Source organism: Tinamus guttatus, unplaced genomic scaffold (genome assembly GCF_059628265.1).
Source record: "Tinamus guttatus ecotype Peru unplaced genomic scaffold, ASM5962826v1 Tinamus_guttatus_pri_ptg000093l, whole genome shotgun sequence".
Classification (NCBI taxonomy): domain Eukaryota; kingdom Metazoa; phylum Chordata; class Aves; order Tinamiformes; family Tinamidae; genus Tinamus; species Tinamus guttatus.
This window is the reverse complement of record NW_028288627.1, coordinates 309,642-315,641: the sequence shown is the minus strand read 5'-3', so window position 1 is coordinate 315,641 and position 6,000 is coordinate 309,642.

Below are 6,000 nucleotides of genomic sequence, written 5' to 3'. Positions count from 1 at the left end.
TCCCTATTGCAGAGTGCCAGATCCTGTCCTGTTCCTTTCTTTTGCCAATTCCCTGGACAAAAAGCTGTCTCACTATCGCTCTGGGAACGCAACAATTCTGGGTGCCTGAATATGCCCAACAGGCCGGGGCCAATGTGCGTAGAGACCAAGAGATGCTCTCAACCTGGCCGTTGGTTGGGATTGAGAGAGAGAACCCCGTATAACCTCAATGCGATTGCTGACAACTGCCGCACGCTGCCCGCGGAGGCGCCTTCCCCGGCACGGACCAAACCCGGTCCTGACCGTCTCTGCCCGAGCCAGCTCCCACGAAGTGCCACGGCGGGTCCCGCGTGCCCCTCGCCCCGGGCTCGGCCCCACGTGGCGCACCAGCACCGCGCGCTGCGCGGGACGCCCGGCCCTGGCAGAGCACGCGCTGGTTCGGCTCCTCGCGTCTGTGCGCGAAGGCCGGTGCCTCCTGCATGCTGAGACTGCCTCCCACGCGTCCCGCTTCTAAAGAAGCTTCCTGCCCTGCTGCAGGCCCCCCCAGCAGAATCAGCACAACGGCGACGGGAATTGCGGCGCGTTCGGAAGGCGCTCAAAGCCCTGTCGGCTCCCTTCGGATTACTACCCTCATCCGTTTCTCAAAATCCAGGCACCTGTCTGACTTCTTCCCGATTACATCAGCACGGGATTCCCTTGTGACTCAAACAAACTGCAGAACTGAAGAGATTCCCTGCTGCCTCACTGGATCTTGTAGGATGTCTATGAGAGTTTTCTAAGAGCACAGCGCTGCCTGCCTGTACTGCACCATAGCATCGTGTCGAGGACAGCCTCAGAAACTGCTCGGTTTGCGTGACCCTACAGAACAGTGTGTGCTCTGGATACGTGTTGTCCTCAAGTGTGACATGATTTCGCGAAACACACGCTGAACTCCTACCTTTTGGCGACCGCGCGCCCTCTCCCGACGTCCTCAGTAGAGCGATGGCTTCGCCTTTCAACTTTGTGCCGCTTCCCAACGCTGACAGAAGGCTCCTAGTCGCGAGGTGGTGCAGACTGTGTCCCCAGGAGTCTCCCGAGTGCTTCCGATGGTGGTGGGATTCCTCAGGAAGGAGGAGACCTGTTGGGGAAATGCAGGTTTTGAGTCGTGGCGGTAGTTTTCCAGGAAAGGACATATTGTTGCCCAGAGTCCGCTATGAGGGTGGTGAGACAGGTATCAGGAGGTTAAAGATTGCTGTACGGTTTGTGGCTGGTTTTTCCCCTTAACATCCAACCTGCGCATTTCTGATTGATTTTGAAACCTGATTACGTTGCATTTTCCTCGTGCTCATATTCAATAAATTTGACAACTTTGATGAGAACCCGTGCCCCCACTGTAATTCCCGAGAAAGTACAATGACCACGGGCTTTTCCTCTTTCTGTCCCCCAGAAGCCCCTCTCCTCCTTGGCTCTTTGCTGTCCCTGCTGCACGCACGGCTCGCGCGCCGCCCGCCCGCTGGGAGCCTGGCTGCTCCACGTGTGGGCAGCGAGACCTCCGTCTCTCACCGGGACGGGGAGATCTTGGGGCACTGGTGCTCACCCTAGGCCTTGCTTGCTAATATTTCGCTTGCACACCTGCTAAGAGATACACAGAGACCCTGCTGGCTGCATACGCATGTTCACAAACATATATGTACGTGGGGAGTTTGCTTAGAGAGACAGTGCTGCACCAAGAGCTCGTCCCCTCGCGTATGGAGGGCGTTTCAGGCCCACTTGTCCCTTCTCCCTCCAAAGACGGCTCTGTGAGGCCGTTAAAAGACAGCCAGGGACCGCAGAAAGGGCCGTCTCTGCACACCCCATCGAGTTCCCTTCGGCTGCCGGGGTGCTGCTCGAGCCCAAGGATGCAGATGGCTCCCAGCTCCGGGCCCGCCAGCAAAGGAAAAGCTGGGGAGAGGATGCTCTGGCGAGCGGGAGCGCCGCGTCTGCTTCCCATTACCCTCCGACAATCCGATTACATCCCCGCTTGGCAGGCCCCGCTCGGCTTCGCGCCGCGGCTCCCCGCGGCCTCGCCGACACCGCGCTCGCGGCGTGCCGCCCGCTTCCAGGGAACACACGCGGCTTCCTGGCGAGCATCTCCCTCCGCCCTGCACCCGGAGAGCCGCGGGAGCCCCGGGCTCCCCCCGCGAGGCGGCCGCAGGGACGGAGCGGGCGCGCACGCTCCCGCGCGCAGCCACCTCCTTCCTCTTTCACAACTGCACCGGCTCCCCCGGAGCGCGGGATTTTGCTGAGCCGGGGCTTAGGGAGCAGGGCTCCGGGAGTTACGTGTCGCGGATTCGTGCCGTGCCGTTATACCCGGATCACGGGCGTTAGCTCCCTGCCTCGCCTCTACCGAGAGGAACTCTCCTGCTTGCACACGCAGCACCGGCACGTTCCCGGTTCCCTGCCAGGGCGAGGAGTGCCACAGCAAAACATTTTGGGGGAAATGCTCCATTTCCTGCCACACATTATGCACATCAGCTATTACACATCACTTAAATGTCCCATATGTACCCGCACGCAAACAAACACACCCCAGGTATGCCAGCTTCCCACCCTGCACCCATTAGCATCCTACCAAGCGGCTGCTCACTGTCCCCTTGTCACTTGTCCCTGAGCTACCGCATCCCCACAACAGCCTATCTTCCTCCAGAGGCAACAACTGCTAATTACAGTCATTACTGCCCCGGCAGCTTCACAAGCCGATGCTGTTACACGTGAGAGCACTTGCTTTTGGCTGGCCCCAATGAGAGGCTGCTGCCTGCAGTGCTACAGCCCAGATACACATGTTGCATGCAGCAAATAATCCCGACCGAGAACAGCTACAGATCTGCTTCCAGAAAGGAAAGCAGGGGGATCTTGCAGATGGTCCTCTCTGAGATCAAACAACGAAAATCCTCTCGGAGATGAAATGATGCAAATGGGGTCACCTGAGCAGCCGCTCACACCAGCACTTGCACCCTCCTCCCTTACACTGTCCCAGGGGGTGTCCCCCCAAGTCGAGGGTGTCACATTGGGCACCCCAGGAGATGCAGCCCACGGCCAGGTCTGCGAGGACCCGGCTGCTGCTGCAGCCACAAGATGGAGGTGTTGCTTAAACAGGCACTGCCACCAGGGCCACCGAGCCAGGCCACCGCAAGGGGACCTGCTCTTGTGGCTCCGCGTTGCCGTATGTGCTCCGAGCTCTGGGGACGCGTCCCCATTCGGGCTGCTCACGCAGCCCTTCGGCACACCGTGAGGATTTAATAACATATCCCAGGCCCTTCCTTCAGATGGCAATTTTACAGCCAATTAGCACATAACGTGCGCTGATGCCCTTGGGTATTTGTCAAGCGAGAGCGCAGACAAACGTGTGGGGGGAAGCAGGGGAGCCGAGGGAGCTGATTGCGCCTGCAAGAGCGCTCTGCACGCAGGCACGTGCCACTGCCTCCACAAAGGGCACCGGGACGCTGCAGGCGGGCGCCCCAAAGGGCCCTTCGGCTGCATTATATCCCGAGCGCCACCGTGTCCCGAAAGGAAGACTCCCCCGTATGCACAAACACTACCCCGCAAGCCTTTTGGTCTCCAAAAACCCACCATATACACACACGCATGCACCCATATACATGTACACACACACATAAAAAGCCACAAGCGGCATGCTGCTGGCTCCACTTGAGGAAGACGCTCTTCAATGGGAATAGCTTTGTACAAGGACAGCGCGACGGGGCCCCAGCGCGATGGGTAACGCATCCTGCTCTTAGGAAACCAATGCTACTCACAACTGCACACGTGAAACGGAGATTCGGACCGGGGAAACGCTCTGTTAGACACACGGCTGTGTGGAAGGAGATGTCCCTGATGCATTACACATGGCCAGACCCCAAGGCAAGACCGAGCTGCGGCCCCCCACCTCGCACCACGGGCATTCGCTTTCCCTGCATCTCACGTGCCACTTACAAACCACTTTGCAGGTCGGAGTGGGGACGCTCCTGCTGCACACGCAGCATCTCGCCGCTAAACCTGCTCCTGGGCACCTCTTTGAAGGCTGGCAGCGAAATGCCGCCTACCTGGTGTTTATGCACCTAAGTAAATACGCGCTGTCCCCCGAGAACGCCCGTCTGCTCGGCTTGGCTCGCGTGGCACCTTGCAGGCCTGCGGGAGTGCGCGGCCGAGCCTGCCAGCAGCGCCGGCGGCGCGCGGTGCCATTTCGGAGCACGCGTTTACTCCAGCGACCGCGGAAAGGGGATTCTGCCCGGGAAGCGGCTCCCGTTCGCATTTCCCTACGTCCGCCTTGCACATATTGCTTTTACCTGGGGCCACGCGCTGCTTAATTAAAACATCCGCTCGCTGGCTGAGCACTGCTGCAAAGCTGAGCGGTCCCTTCTCGTGGCGCAGGAGCCCGCGGGCTGCACGCAGGGCCCCCAGCAGTATTTGGCACCAAGAAACCCCAAACCGTTGGGATTGGAGGACACCCGGAGCAGAGGGAAGCTGCGCCGCGCACCCATGACAACTCTGCTCTATGGCAAGATCATCTCCACACAAACAACAGGCTCTCCCCTTCATCTGAGCATCCTGCCTCCCTCTCCACAGCAACACATGCACACAGAGAACACTGAATGCAGGACCGGAGCCTCCACAAGAGCCCGGATCTCTCCGCAGAGGCCTAACGAGAGGTTTGGGAAGACCATGAGGTTCAAGGGTGTCCACATGCTCCAGACCCTTACAAGACTGTTCCATGAACACAAGCAAAGACCACGAGAGCTCGCTGCAACACGTGGCAGCTCTGAAACCCCCAGCCAGCTCCTTCTGGACATTTGCTTTGTAAATTAAAGGCTCGTACGCCAAAGAGCCGCAGCGCCGGCTCCAAAAACCACATGCACGAGCCCCATGGCTCCCACGATGCCAATAAAAGCGGAGGCAACGCGAGGTGGGCAGCCGCAGCGGGACCGCTTGCTCGGTGGCGGTTTCGGTGCAGCGAGGCGGGCAGACTCCTCCGGCGCGGCGCGGAGCCGGCCCGGATGCTCTGCGGCGGGAGAAGCTGGGACGATGCTCTGAGGATGCTGCAAGCGGGCACGGGACACCGCGCGCAGAGAGGGCCAAACTGCCAGCAGCGCCTTTGGGGGACGCAGGACTTGTAAGACAGGGCGCCAAGGAGAGGGTGACAGCACAGCCAAGTGAGATCCCTGCGCTATGACGGGTCTGTAACACGGTCTGGTCCAGGAGCAGAACACCAAATCCCCCCGTCCTTCCTCCAAGCCCGCTCGTGGCTTAAATGCATGTGGCAGAAACTTATTTATTTGGGATCTGCTGCAGGGTCCAAAGAGCAAATAAACTGCAGCAAGATGCGAAACCACCTGGAGCTGCCGAAGGGCACCCAGGAACAAAGCGACGGTACCAACAACCCAGCGAGTGTGGAAGAGACCACGCTCCCTTCCAGACATAAGCGGTCGCTTCGCCCAAGTACTACGAACAGCAAGACCTGTAAGAAACAATTACCAGCCTGGATTTTGAGCCAGGGATTCTTGGCACAAGAGAGGAAGGGGAAAGAAGGGATTAGTGACCTGCGGAGCTCCACTTATGCCCCATGGAGAGATTTGGCTCCCCAGGCGACAAGGCTGCTAATTGCTCCTATAAAAGCGAGGCGACCCATGAACTAAACGCGAACGTGACTCAGATCTGCACCTCGCGGCCTTTCCCAAGGGGCACGGCGATGCCAGCTGGACGGCACGCGCGGCACTCCCGGCACCCCGACCTCACCGTACGGAGCATTCCTGGGCCTCCAAGAGCTGCAGCCCTCGGGGCCCGCGACCCCGCGCGGCAGCGTCCCCGGAGACATGCACTGCACAAGCACCGATCCCGGCCCCGCGCGCTCTCCGCTCGCTCCCGGCCCCGCGCTGCTGCACGTGCCCCTGGGACCGGTGTGGGGAGCCGGAAAGGGAGGAGGGGAAGGGGGCTGCTCACCTCCTTCCCCGGGTTCACCGCGCGCACTGCTGATGAAATCCAGATGGACCTTAAAATAAACTCGGC